General features: G+C 52.6%; 1 protein-coding gene across 5 annotated transcripts in view; it reads right to left on the reverse strand.

Moving 5' to 3' along the window:
• The window catches only part of GLCE (glucuronic acid epimerase), a 44,638-nt gene extending 31,776 nt beyond the window's left edge, over window positions 1-12,862 (reverse strand). Inside the window, exon 1 of one of the 5 annotated variants that reach the window (XM_065688503.1) lies at window positions 12,606-12,862. The gene's annotated coding sequence lies outside the window, so the exon portion shown is untranslated. Of the gene's footprint in view, window positions 1-10,027; window positions 10,259-11,291; window positions 11,420-11,842; window positions 12,092-12,605 lie in introns of those variants that run through there. The other 4 variants (XM_065688497.1, XM_065688501.1, XM_065688499.1 and 1 more) reach the window with 4 other exon arrangements.
• Between the last annotated feature and the right edge of the window lie 575 nt (window positions 12,863-13,437).

The following is a 13,437-nucleotide window of genomic DNA, read 5'->3' on the forward strand; positions in this document are numbered from 1 at the left end:
GCACAGAGGAAGAGATGCAGGCACGCCAACACCACGCACCCAACACACAGAGCTTCCTGATGTCATTTGTCACTTATTAAGAGTGCTTTTCAATTTCAATAAGGTGCTTAAAGTGATAGCACCCAATTAACTGCTCAGTGGGAGGACAGCATCAATATTCATGAAGCAGTCGGAGCAGACGTGGGATTCATAATTGTCTGAACCCACCCTCAACTGAGCTGCACTAATACTGTACCATAACCCCCCAACAATGTGCTTTCCATTAAATCAATGTGGCAGCACCACTTCCTCCCCCAAATATAGATACAAAACCCATCAATACTCAAATCAGGAGCTGGGTTGGGTTCTAGCCTGATTTTTGCCATTTAAACAGTGTCCACCTTTACCCAGCAATGTTTCCACAGTGAGAGGAGGAATTCCGGGGCCATAGAAAGAGGAACCAGCCTGACTCAAGCTCATGAGCTTAAACCTGACTAACAAGTCCCTCAGTTTGAGCCACGGAGGCACTAAAGCCATTCCAAGTGCTGCCATTCCAGTGCTCAGTCCCAGCACAGCTGGGTTTCCTGGCTGCTGTGTAGTGCAAAGTGGTTATTTAGATTAAAACCAGGGCTCAGTTTAATATTGATCCCTTTGTTCTACAGGGTGGGGGGAAAAACCAACATTATAATGCTGAACCTGAATTATTTCAGCCCAGAACAGCCTCCAACACAAAGGACCTGCCTGCCTCTGGCCACCAAAGCCAAGCAGGGGCTGCTGCAGGTCCCAGAGCAGGGCAAACCTCTGCTCAACAGCACCAGCATGGTAAGCTCTGCTCTTGTAGCCACAATGGTTTCATTGGCATCTTGTTTTCCACCCTCGCTAGGCTTGCGAGCCTCATCCACACAGCCCCAATATGCAAGATCAGGAAGCCAGGGGCTCCCCATCCAGACTAAGTTTGCAACGCAGAACAGTGGAATAAGAACGTTTTAAAGCACATCCCAAGAGAAATGATGACAAACAGCAGGAGGCCGAACTGCACTTGGGTACCAAGGGGACCAAATTGTACTTGGATACCAAGGGAAAAGGGTTTGCAGGACACAAGTGACAGCAAACACGATGCTGCAGTCAGAGCAAACCTGCTCCCTGGAAGCAGAGGAGCGAATGCCAGCAGAGGGCACTCGGAAGCCAAGAGAGAGCAAACCCACCGCGTGCAGGACGTGAGGATGGCTCTGCCAATGCTTCCATGGACAGGGAATTGTGCCCTTTAGTCCCCAAGCAGTCACAAAGGCAACACATTTGGTCCATGGTCCGATTTCCATGCCACAGCAAAACGCCTCCACTGCCAGCTCCCGTTCTGAAGGGTCTCTGCGATCCCATGTGCTGGACACGGATGGGTTCTCTCTGATGGCAAAGACCAGAGAAGAAGAACCCCAAAGAACCCTTCCCCTTTGGGAATGGTTTAAGGGGAAATGTGCACTGCTGGCAGTCCCAGGGCTGTTAAATGAGGAGAACTCAATGCCACAAGCCAAGCCTCTCGTTAGAGGGTCTCCCTGCAACATTCTGCAATAGAAGCTTAAATCCTCCTGGAAAAGAGGACAACTTCACAGCAGCCAGATCTGAAATTCCCTTTAGGCACCGGGAGCTGCTCTAAGGGCTCCCTGGAGCCTTCTCTTCTCCAGGCTGAACCAGCCCCATTTACATAGGTTTAGAAGCGAACACCTGAGTTTTTAGGCTCACACAGGTGGGTTTTAAGGCAAAACCAGAACGTGTCATTGCTAAGTCTGCAAACCCACGTCCTGTGTGCAACCGCACCGTCACGAGAAGACGCATCCTGCAGCCACTACACCCTTAGCAAGGTTTTCCAGGCAGCTCCAGCTCCTGGCCTCCTGAGGCTGTGCCCTTCCGATAAAGACACAAGGCAAGCCATTAAGTGTCGGAGAAACCCAGCAGCACCTTAAGCCTCCTAAACCCAAAACCAGCCATCAGAACGTGGCGGTTCTGCAAAGGATCGGAAAGCTTTTGTTTTCCCAAGCCACCAATACTATAAAACTGTGCAAAACCAAAAGCATTTAGAGACTTGAGAACACCCTTAAAAAGGTGAGAACCTGATAAATCTCACATCTCACTCCTGCACGAAAGCCAAGTTTTGCATATAGCTAAAGAACACCTCGCAATGATGCACTGCTATGGAGCCTGCAGCGTTGTGCAGCCCATTTGCATCTCTATTACTCTATAAATTTTAGAGTGCACAAATACCAGGAATACTTCACTGTTAATGAACCCCGATGCCAGGGTTTGCCTTCCCGAGGAAAGGTGGAACTGTGCAAAATCCTTTCTCTAAAGCAAAGCATCTTCTGCTGGTGCTTACTGTGATCCTCAGCTCTGCGACCCAAATTCACCTTCTCTATGTGCAATTCTTTGGTAAATATAAGGCACCAGATAGTTGCTTCTAAGTGTAGTTTGAAGATCCCAGACTGGTTTGGGATGGAAGGGACCTTAAAGCTCATCCAGGTCCAACCCCTGCCACGGGCACAGATGCCTTCTACTAGAGCAGCTTGCTCCAGGCCCCATCCAAGCTGGCCTTCAAAGGTCAAATACAAGCACTAGATGTGCATTGTGAGTGACTTTGTCCACGTTATACCAATAGGGATACATAAGCTCCTGTCCAGAGCAGTAATAAACTACTCATGGAGTGATAAAAAAGCCCTCTATGAAACATCCAGTGGAAATAAGACCAGTCCCTATTGAGGAAGGCATCTGGCAGACATGAAACCCAAAAGCACACCTTTTTTCTCCCCCCTCTATCTGTCCATTCTTGCCTCTCAGTAAGGTGCTGCTCCTCCTCCTTCCAACCAGCATTCAAGGGGTTTGCTATTGCAGGCTAAAACTGTGTTTGAGCAGCTCATTTTGATATAAAGCTATTTCCCTATCAGAGGGAAGCAAAGCAAATACACACCTAGCAGTAACTACAGAGTTAAACATAAGGACATGAGCACAGCTCCCTTCTTTTTTCCACTGCGATCCTATTTAGTATATTAAGCAAAGGAATCCAAGCGTTGCATTAAGTTCTCCATAATTCATCACTTTTCCCGATAACAGAACAGAAAGAGTTCTTTTAAAAGTCTAATTCCCAGCAGGCTTCATATGAACATTCTCCGAGAGCGCTGCTCATGCTCAAGAACAGGCATTAACCAGCTACAACATTTGATGTTTGGAAACAAAGTCACCCATCTGCCAAGGGCTTTGGAAGCAGTACATACCACCAAAGATTTTCTGTTCTAAACCCACTTCATGGGAAAGAACAAATCCCCAGACATGCAAAGCTTAAAGCTTAAAAATAATCCTTTGCACTCACTCCCAGCTCTCCTTAGGAAAGGGGCTTGTTTACTGGGGAGCACCAGTTTCCTGGTGCAAAGAGCCACCCGCCGTGTAAGACTGGAGTGCTCAGGTCTACCTTATCGCAAGGAAATAATGGCATTTATAAATGAATCATAACGCTTAAAAATAACTGACCTACTTCGCCTGGCCACCAAGGATTCGCAAGCAGCCAAGCTCCCAGTTACCGCCGTGCCAATGGAAGTGTGAAGGTGTTGCACGTCAAGCTGAGATTTCACAGCAAGGCACAGCACAGGCAGCTGCCTGCAGAACCTCACCGCAGGGCTCGCTCAGCCTCCCGGTTCACTTCCAGTTACCTCCATCAAACTTACTCAAACACAAAGTGCCACAGTCCGGCAGGCCCTGGCATCCGCAGCGTGTTCTTTTGCTCTGGAGGTACTCAAAGGTTCAGCTACAGAGCAGGGATTTGCAGAAAGCTTCTTGTCTGCTGAGGGAAGCACTGAAAATAGCTCAGAGAGATGAACACCACAGCCCTTGGCTGCAATGTGCCCATAGAATCATGGAATGGTTTGTGCTGGAAGGGACCTTAAAGCCCATCCAGCTCCAACCCCTGCCACGGGCAGGGACCCCTTCCACTGGAGCAGCTTGCTCCAAGCCCCTGTGTCCAACCTGGCCTTGAGCACTGCCAGGGATGGGGCAGCCACAGCTTCTCTGGGCACCCTGTACCAGCGCCTCAGCACCCTCACAGGGAAGAGCTTCTGCCTAAGAGCTCAGCTCAGTCTCCCCTCGGGCAGGTTCAAGCCATTCCCCTTGGCCTGTCCCTACAGGCCCTTGTCCCAAGCCCCTCTCCAGGTTTCCTGCAGCCCCTTTAGGCACTGGAGCTGCTCTCAGGTCTCCCCTTAAAGAGCCTTCTCCTCTGCAGCCTGGCTCCAGAGCAGAGCTGCTCCAGCCCTCGCAGCATCTCCGTGGCCTCCTCTGGACTCGCTCCAGCAGCTCCACATCCTCCATGAAGCTCGGGACAGGCTTCCGAGCAGAGTGGCTGGAAGAAAAGCCCAAGAGCAGGTCACAGGGAGCTCCCTCACTTTGGGGACAAAGGCAGCGTGCTTGGGATGGGGAATATGCTGGTGCTTGTGAGGCCACAGGCACCAGGAAGCATTTTTGGAAGCTGAACAGCAGAGATCCATCTGTAGCCCCCCACAGCAAGTGCTGGGGGTCCTGCTCTGCCTGGGCTTAGGGGTGACTGCATCCTCACCCTTCCCTAATCCTAAACCCCTGCTGGCTTTAAGTCACCACTAACATATGGCTGAGCAGGATGCAGCTCTTCCTCCCGCCTACCCAAAAGCGAGCAGCTCTTCTGACAGCTTCACTTCCTGGGGAATTCAGATTCTTCTGGAAGAATACTCAGTGCATGAATTAGAGCAAATCCCACTAACAGGCGGGGGCAGGCGGCTGTCAGCGCACAAAGCGCGAGCATCTCCAGCGCCTCGGCTGTGGGGCTGGCTTCAGATGGCATCTGATCCAAACTCACCTTCTCCAGTGCTGATTCGTCACGTAGGCAAGGGGGAAAAGCACCCTAAACCCATTATGAAATGAAGCAGAGGTGCACAGCTATTTAAGTAGTGGTTAAAAATACATCATGACAGCTACAATTGCAATCAGCATCTTCCCTGTTCTTCCACAGATGCCTCATTCTTTGGATCTTCAACCAGCAGAAAGCCCCTCAAGCCCTGGAGGATCCCTGCCCGCACATGCAGATTCCCTGTAAGTACAACCAGAGGGTCCCAGCGGGTCCCATCAGCAGCCACACACCACCAAACGCTCCCCTTCTCAGCAGGATGGGGTATGGGATCTGTTCTGGTTTCTCAGCCACATGAAGGAGTACATTGAAACACCCCCCCCCCCCAAGCCCAAACCACACTGAGAAAATGACCTCTCCCTCCCCGCAGCAGAAGATGCTCTGATCTCATTTGTTGACATTTATCATTAGGAAGGGAAACGTCTGAAAGCCCTATGAGGAGAGGAAAGCTCCTTAGGGGGTTTAAGAAAGCCCACATTAAACAGCAGGGATGGCAAGAGCCGATTATCCCCGCGATACACGGAGCAGTTAACACAGTCTTAGTTTTGTTGAAGAACTTGATAAAACCTGCTCGGACAACGTAACAGCAGCTTTCTGTGCTCAGCTTCATGTCAGGAAGCTCTGAACAGGAGGGTTCCACAAATAAATCACAGAATCATGGAATGGTTTAGGTTGGAAGGGATCTTAAAGCTCATCCGGTTCCAATGCCCTGCCACGGGCAGGGACACCTTCCACCAGAGCCGGCTGGCATTCCCCCATTCCAAGTGACCAATAGAACCAAATTCCTATTTCCTGAAGCGTTTTTCACAGGAAATACTTGGAATCATAGAATAGAACCATAGCACAGTTCGGGTTGGAAAGGACCTCAAGATCATCCAGTTCCAACCCCCCTGCCATGGGCAGGGACACCTCACACTAAACCATCCCACACAAGGCTACATCCAACCTGGCCTTGAACACTGCCAGGGATGGAGCACTCACAACCTCCCTGGACAACCCATCCCAGTGCCTCACCACCCTAACAGGAAAGAATTTTCTCCTTATATCCAATCTAAACTTCCCCTGTTTCAGTTTGAACCCATTACCCCTTGTCCTGTCACTGCAGTCCCTGATGAAGAGTCTCTCCCCAGCATCCCTATAGGCCCCCTTCAGGTACTGGAGGGCTGCTATGAGGTCCCCACGCAGCCTTCTCTTCTCTTGGTATTGTTGAGAAGATTTCTACAGGAAATTCAAACATTCCTTAAATAGAACAATGGGGAAAATAAGCTCATTCTGCTCAGATTTAAACTTCCTTTTTTCTGTATGAGAATGAAGCCAGCAGAAACAGTTCTTCAGGAAAACCACACCCCGGAAGCAACAGGGAAATCATCACTTGTGACATGGAAACCAGAGCTTAAGAGGCACAGAGCTGCCTTTACAAGCACCAGACACTGACTGAAGTGGAGCTCAGCCTTTGGTACCTCCAAGACTGAGAAGCTCAAATACAGATCCGGAGTTCTCACCTCCAAGGGCAGCCCCATGGCCTCACCGGCTCTCGCTGCTCCTGATAAACTGCTTTTGTGCCAGAACCGAATGGAATTTCCTGCATAACTTAATGCAATTAAAAAGAGGAAAAGAAACACACAAACAGCCCCATTTCCCGGGTTAGATCCGCTCAGGGATGCTCCTTTCAAACCGGCCTCTTCAGAGGGCTTCTCACCAGAACACAGCCTGAACCAAGCTCACAGCCACCCTACCAGGGACGCAGGGAAAGCTCCAACACTCTGGAATAGGCTTTGTTTTTCATGGCAAGAAGAGGACAGAAAACACGGAGCTTGACTAAAGCCACTTGAGAAGCTAAACCAAGCGTTAAAATCCTGCTCCCCACCACACATGAGAAGATCAAGTGCTCTACCACCCGCAAGCCAAGCTCATGTCACGCTCAGCCACTTCAGCTCTGTCCTTCCCTTGTCTTTTCATGGGTCTATGCATTAGCCCTAAGCATTTTGAAGCTCAAGCCTCACTGGGTCGGGTGTTTGAGTGGCTAACCTCACTGCTTAGATCTACAGCTGCTTCAGGTACTACTGTGTTAAGGATTTCATTATCCTGAAACAAGGAACACATCATTCCTGGGAGAGCCAAGAGTCAATGCTCCGAAGTCTCTATCCAGGAGACACTGCACGGGAGCAACATGGGTATTCCCTAAACATCTTCATTTCCAAGAGTGTGACTATGGACAACAACAAACCCCAACTCCTGAACCCATGGCCAAACCAATCCACTCTGTGATCAACGGGCTACCTGATATCTAAAGCCTGTACATCAGATCTTATGCAGTGACACCAGCCAACCGGCTCCCATAGCACGGGACACCGGCTGATCTTTAACTCTCATAACACAGGCAATATAAATGAGGACAAAACAAAAGGTGCTGAACTTGAGATAAGGCACTAATTAAAAGCTCATTGCCTTTGGAAGCAGCCAGCTTGCTTCAGAAGGATCTCATTACCGTGCATTTCTCTGTCACCTCCAATATTTCCAATTCACTATTCACATTTAAAGGGCAGCTCAGGAGCTATGCAGGGTTAGCAGGTAAACTTGAACTTGAACATGAGCCGGCTTCAGTGTGCGCTTGCAGCCCAGAAAGCCAACTGTATCCTGGGCTGCATCAAAAGCAGCGTGACCAGCAGATACAAGGAGGTGATCCTGCCCCTCTACTCTGCTCTTGTGAGACCTCACCTGGAGCATTGTGTGCAGTTCTGGTGTCCTCAACATAAAAAGGACATGGAACTGCTGGAACAAGTCCAGAGGAGGCCACGAGGATGATCAGGGGCTGGAGCACCTCCCGTATGAAGACAGGCTGAGGAAGTTGGGGCTGTTCAGCCTGGAGAAGAGAAGGCTGCGTAGGGACCTCAGAGCAGCCTTCCAGTACCTGAAGGGGGCCTATAGGGATGCTGGGCAGGGACTCTTCATCAGGGACTGCAGTGACAGGACAAGGGGTAACGGGTTCAAACTGAAACAGGGGAAGTTTAGATTGGATCTAAGGAGGAAATTCTTTCCTGTGAGGGTGCTGAGGCACTGGAATGGGTTGCCCAGGGAGGTTGTGAGTGCTCCATCCCTGGCAGTGTTCAAGGCCAGGCTGGATGAAGCCTTGTGTGGGATGGTTTAGTGTGAGGTGTCCCTGCCCATGGCAGGGGGGTTGGAACTGGATGATCTTGAGGTCCTTTCCAACCCGAACTGTGCTATGATTCTATGAAACTTGGTTAAACATTACCTAGAGCACTACAAAGTCTGTCTGTGCTGCCCCAGGTTTGAGCCACGCTTCACTCACATTAAAGGCAAGAGCCGAGGCTCACCTGTGGCTCAGTTGGCACCAAGATCAGCAGTGAGGAGGGATTACTAAGCCAACAACCCACTTATCACACATAGAGGAGGTGCCACTTTCCAGCGCTGAAAAGACACCAACAAGGAGCAGGAAGCAAAAAGGATGCCAAGAGGAAAAGAGGTGAAGAAACAGAAGCAAGAGCTGTGGCTGTGGAGCACGGGGGCAAGGGGGAGTCAAGCAAAACAGTGAGTGCTGAGAGGAAGCAAATTCCCATTTCATTCCAGAAACATGAAGTGAAAATCCAGTGAGGCTACAGGAAAGCTAAAGTTGCACAAGGCTTACTGGCACAAGGAAATACTTCCCAAATCAAAGCGTTGATTCCACAAATTTGCTTTAGAAGCATCAGAATTTTAGCATTAGGGAAAAAAAAAAAAAAAAAAAAGAAAGAAAAACATCACAAAATGGCAATATTGTAAAAGAGGAACATCTGACATTTTAGGTCTGAAGCACAAGGCTAAAGAGATCATGGAATGGTTTGGGTTGGAGGGACCTTGAAGCTCATCCAATTCCAATCCCTGCCACAGGCAGGGACCCCTTCCACTGGAGCAGCTTGCTCCAAGCCCCTGTGTCCAACCTGGCCTTGAGCACTGCCAGGGATGGGGCAGCCACAGCTTCTCTGGGCACCCTGTGCCAGCGCCTCAGCACCCTCCCAGGGAAGAGCTTCTGCCTAAGAGCTCAGCTCAGTCTCCCCTCGGGCAGGTTCAAGCCATTCCCCTTGGCCTGTCCCTACAGGCCCTTGTCCCAAGCCCCTCTCCAGGTTTCCTGCAGCCCCTTTAGGCACTGGAGCTGCTCTCAGGTCTCCCCTTCAGGAGCCTTCTCTTCTCCAGGCTGCCCCAGCCCAGCTCTCTCAGCCTGGCTCCAGAGCAGAGCTGCTCCAGCCCTCGCAGCACCTCCATGGCCTCCTCTGGACTCGCTCCAGCAGCTCCAAGTCCCTCCTGCATTGGGGCCCCCGGAGCTGAAGGCAGTTGATGAGCGAATTGCTTTGAAACCCAGCAGAAATCAGATCTCGAAGTTTTGACTGCGGCTCAGACATGAAAGCTGCTTCATTAAAAACATACCCAAACACGCAAGTAACCAGTTTAAGAAGCACCACAAGTAGAGGCCTTTTAATCTTCTGCCTCAATTAAATGTTCAGAGAAAGAGAACAACTTCAGATGTAACCTCAGTGAAGTCCAACTTATTATTTCCCTTCTCTCAATGGAGAAGTAGAGATGCTAAAAGAAGAAAGGAAGAAAGAAGAAAACCACCAAAGACCACGAGGCAAAGAGACCATCGTGGTTTGGTTATCACCTCTTTGTGCTACAATACCATAGGTGACCACTGCCAAACATTTTGGGCGGCTTTTGGCGTTTTGTTGGTTTTATTTTTACCCACATTTACCTGTTTCTCTGTAGCTGTCACCTCCTGTTTACTGCAGCATGTGCCCTGCCCGGCGACTTGTGCTCCTCTCCCTTTTCCTGCTGGAGTAGCCCTATAGACTCAGCATTACAAATGGGAGCGCTATTGTTAAGGAATCAATTGGACAATGAAAGAGCTAAGGACACTTGTCTTACAGAAAATTACTGTCAAATGCTGCCAGACCCAGCTTTCCTTCTTTCTGGGCCAGCAGCCAGATACTAATCATTTCAGGTCCCTACTAATTCTTAACTGTGTAACACGCTGCGTGCTAAAGAAAAGGGGCCGCTTACTCCAGGCTGTGCTTCAGGATACTTCCATTGATTGCTAAAAAAGGACAGAGCCACCACCCCAAATGCAGGCAGGGACGTTCTTACCTCCTGAAAAGCCAAAGGACTTCCCCACACATCACCTGAAGGGCCCCGTGCCAGGATCTCCTTATTGAAACAAGTCCTCGCTCCTTATTAGAGCACAGTGTCAAGAGCCATTCCACACGCTGGGCAGACATAAGGAGGCGTGGAAGCGACGCTGTGTCTCTATAGAAAAGGATTTGCTTCTATAAAAGGTGTACCTGGCTAACCGAGGTGCCTCCGACCGCAGCTCTTATTTGCTGATCCCTCACTGGATATGAAGGGTTCACAGGTCACTGAAGTGAAACCAACGCCTTCGAGTAAACAGAGTGCAATAATTCACCCACATTTCACAACCATGCCAAAGAGCATCTTAGCAGGGCAAGAAGCCTCCGCACATGCATTCAACATTGTTAAGGCTTGTTCCAACTGGCCAAGTTAGAAGCACACATCCTTAAAAGCCTTTCTTGCTCGGCCAGTTCTAACTAGCAGAACTATTAGTGACTGGCAGCTCCTGTATCTCATGGAATGAACCAAAAAGTTCAAGTTCCTAAGTCAAAAGGATAAAAACACCCCAAAACTTCACACTTTTTGGGCTGCGCTCACCCTGAAGCCAACAAGCACCATGCGGAAGAACTAGAAGATCTCACTCCCATACATATACTGATCCTCTTCCACCACCTGGAAGGTATTTGCCTTAAGAACATTAAAATCCTGCTTAAAGGCAGAAAACATTAGGTAAAAGTTTGCATGGTGATACTACTGTGGCAGGCATCCTTCTCGTGCATCTCCAAATGGGCAGAACAGCCCACAGAGGCTCAAACCGGTCCGCAACTACTGCATAAGCACAACTTGTGTTCTCCTATCTTTGTATTACAGTAAAGTGCCTCAAATCTCTTTCATTATGAGACATCTTCCACACTTTCATAGAATCATCATGGAATGGTTTGTGTTGGAAGGGACCTTAAAGCCCATCCAGCTCCTACCCCTGCCACAGGCAGGGACCCCTTCCACTGGAGCAGCTTGCTCCAAGCCCCTGTGTCCAACCTGGCCTTGAGCACTGCCAGGGATGGGGCAGCCACAGCTTCTCTGGGCACCCTGTGCCAGCGCCTCAGCACCCTCACAGGGAAGAGCTTCTGCCTAAGAGCTCAGCTCAGTCTCCCCTCGGGCAGGTTCAAGCCATTCCCCTTGGCCTGTCCCTACCTGCCCTTATAAAAGCACAAGGTTTCACACGCGAGGTCCATAGCGGCTGATGTGCGCGTTGTGCTGTGTCAGAAGCCACCGTACGTACCCTGGAACACACTGTCCTCGTCATCCCTGCGCTCACCGGTGCTCGCTCTCGCTCTCACAAGAACACATGGATACTGCTTCATTTCCCCCTTACCAGAGAGGCATCGATCAGGGTTTCTCCTCCTCACACTGCTCAAGCGGGTGTGAATTCCAGAAGACAAAACAAAGAGCACGAACAGGCCGCATCTCTTTGAATTAAGACCCATTAAAGGAGAGTAAGGAGAGCAACTGGTCCTGGACTACAGCACCTCCAGCACACCCCCCCCCCCCCCCACTGCATCCTTCCTAACAGCGCCGATTTCATCTGGTGACACCTCCTGCTCGCAGCACGCACCGATCCCTCACACAGACACTGTTGGAGGTGGCCGATACCTCCCCGCTCTCAGCAGCGCCAACAGTTTGCTGCTACAGAAGCAGTCCCAGGGCTTGGTTTCATAGAATCAGGTAGGAAAGGACCTCAAGATCATCCAGTTTCAACCCCCCTGCCATGGGCAGGGACACCTCACACTAAACCATCCCACCCAAGGCTTCATTTGACAAAGTCAAACTCACCTTAAGCTCCCAGGGAGGAACTAAAGAGTAAGGAAGCATCCCAAGTGGAGTTTGGCTCGACGGACACCTAATGAAGCAGCTCGGCCTTACTGTGACCGCCTCTGCGCTGGTTTTGTTACCCCTTGGGACGGATACAGACACACGCAAACCACCTTGATGGAGCAGAAGAGCACCCACAACGGCAGAGGAACAACCCAGTACCCAGCCAGGCTGCCCCGGCAGCACCTGCTGGTCTATACTGGGAGCCGACCCAACGACCTCCACCCCCTTCTCGCCTTAAAGCTGATTTAACACAGCTCCTTGCCCCCCCAGGTGCACTGGGATATCAGGCACCACCTCACCACTGCCACCCCAGCACGCTGCCGAGGCACAGGAGGCGGCCCTGCCTCCATCCCCGGAACACCCCGGGGCTCACCGGGCCCGGAGGCCTCAGTTACCGCAATTAACCCTCGGGAGCCCGGCTCTCCTCCACTGGAGGCTTCCCAGGCAGGACCCGGCGCTGGAACCCCGGGGGGGGGGGGAGCCCCGGACTCCCCAGCGCAGGCCGAGCACCCCCGGGCAGCAGAGCGCGGGGTGAGGCGGGCCCCGGGTCCCCCCGCAGGGCTCCCGGGCAGCCCCAGCCCGCCGGGGGACGCAGCCGAGCCCCGAGGCCGCTCTCACCGCGGGGTCCCGGTGGGGGGTGCGGAGGGGCCGCGGCTCCTGCGGAGGGGCCGGGGAGGGCTCCCCGGGGGGGGGGTAGCGGAGGGGCCGGGCCGGTTCCTACCTGCGGGCGCGGGCCTCTCCGGCGGCGGAACCCGAGCGCCGGGCAGGAGGGGGCGCACGGAGAAGCAACGCCGCGCCACGCCTTCCCGCGGCGCCGCCAATAGGAGCGCGGGGGGCGGCACGCGACGGGGCTTGCGGCCAATAGGAGAGCAGGGGGCGTGGCTCGACGGGCGCAGCTGCCAATGGAAGCGAGCGGCGCGCCGTGACAGCGGCGCCGCCGAGGCGGGGAACGGGAGGGGCGGCGGCACCGGGGGCAGCGGCAGGGCCGCTCCCGCCCGCCTCTCTCCTCCCAGCCGCCGGTGCTCAGCCCTTGTGCCCCCCGCACTCCGCTCGGGCCCAGCCACCGGAGCGCCCCTACCTGCGCGCCGCCGCAGACATGGCGGCGGGGCCCGGTACCGGGGCCGTGGTGCCGGTTATGGGGGGGGGGGTGGGGGGGGGAAGAGACGGGCCAGGCCCCGCCCTCTCTTCCCGCGAGAACCGCGGCTGTGGGCGGGGCCTGCCGCCAGCCAATGGAATGCGGCAGGGCGGGGTGCGCTGCTGATTGGCTGCGCGGAGCCACGCCCCCTCGGCGGCGAGCACGTGGACGGGAGGGCCGGTGCGGGGTCGTGGGGTGGGGTTAGGCGTCCCTCGAGGCTGGCCCTGCGCTGATTTTGCCTGGTTTTACCTCAAATTCAAGGCAATGACTCAATGCGTGACCTCAGCGTGCTGTCATCACCGCCCAGCCCGCTGCGGTGGCGCGGTAACCTGTGTGCCACTGCTCTGTGTGTCCTCAGGGACACAAACCTCACCCTGCGCAGGGACACGCGCCAAATTCCCCCTTTTTTTTTGGCCTT

This window comes from Lathamus discolor, chromosome 8, assembly GCF_037157495.1.
Source record: "Lathamus discolor isolate bLatDis1 chromosome 8, bLatDis1.hap1, whole genome shotgun sequence".
NCBI classification, from domain to species: Eukaryota; Metazoa; Chordata; class Aves; order Psittaciformes; family Psittacidae; genus Lathamus; species Lathamus discolor.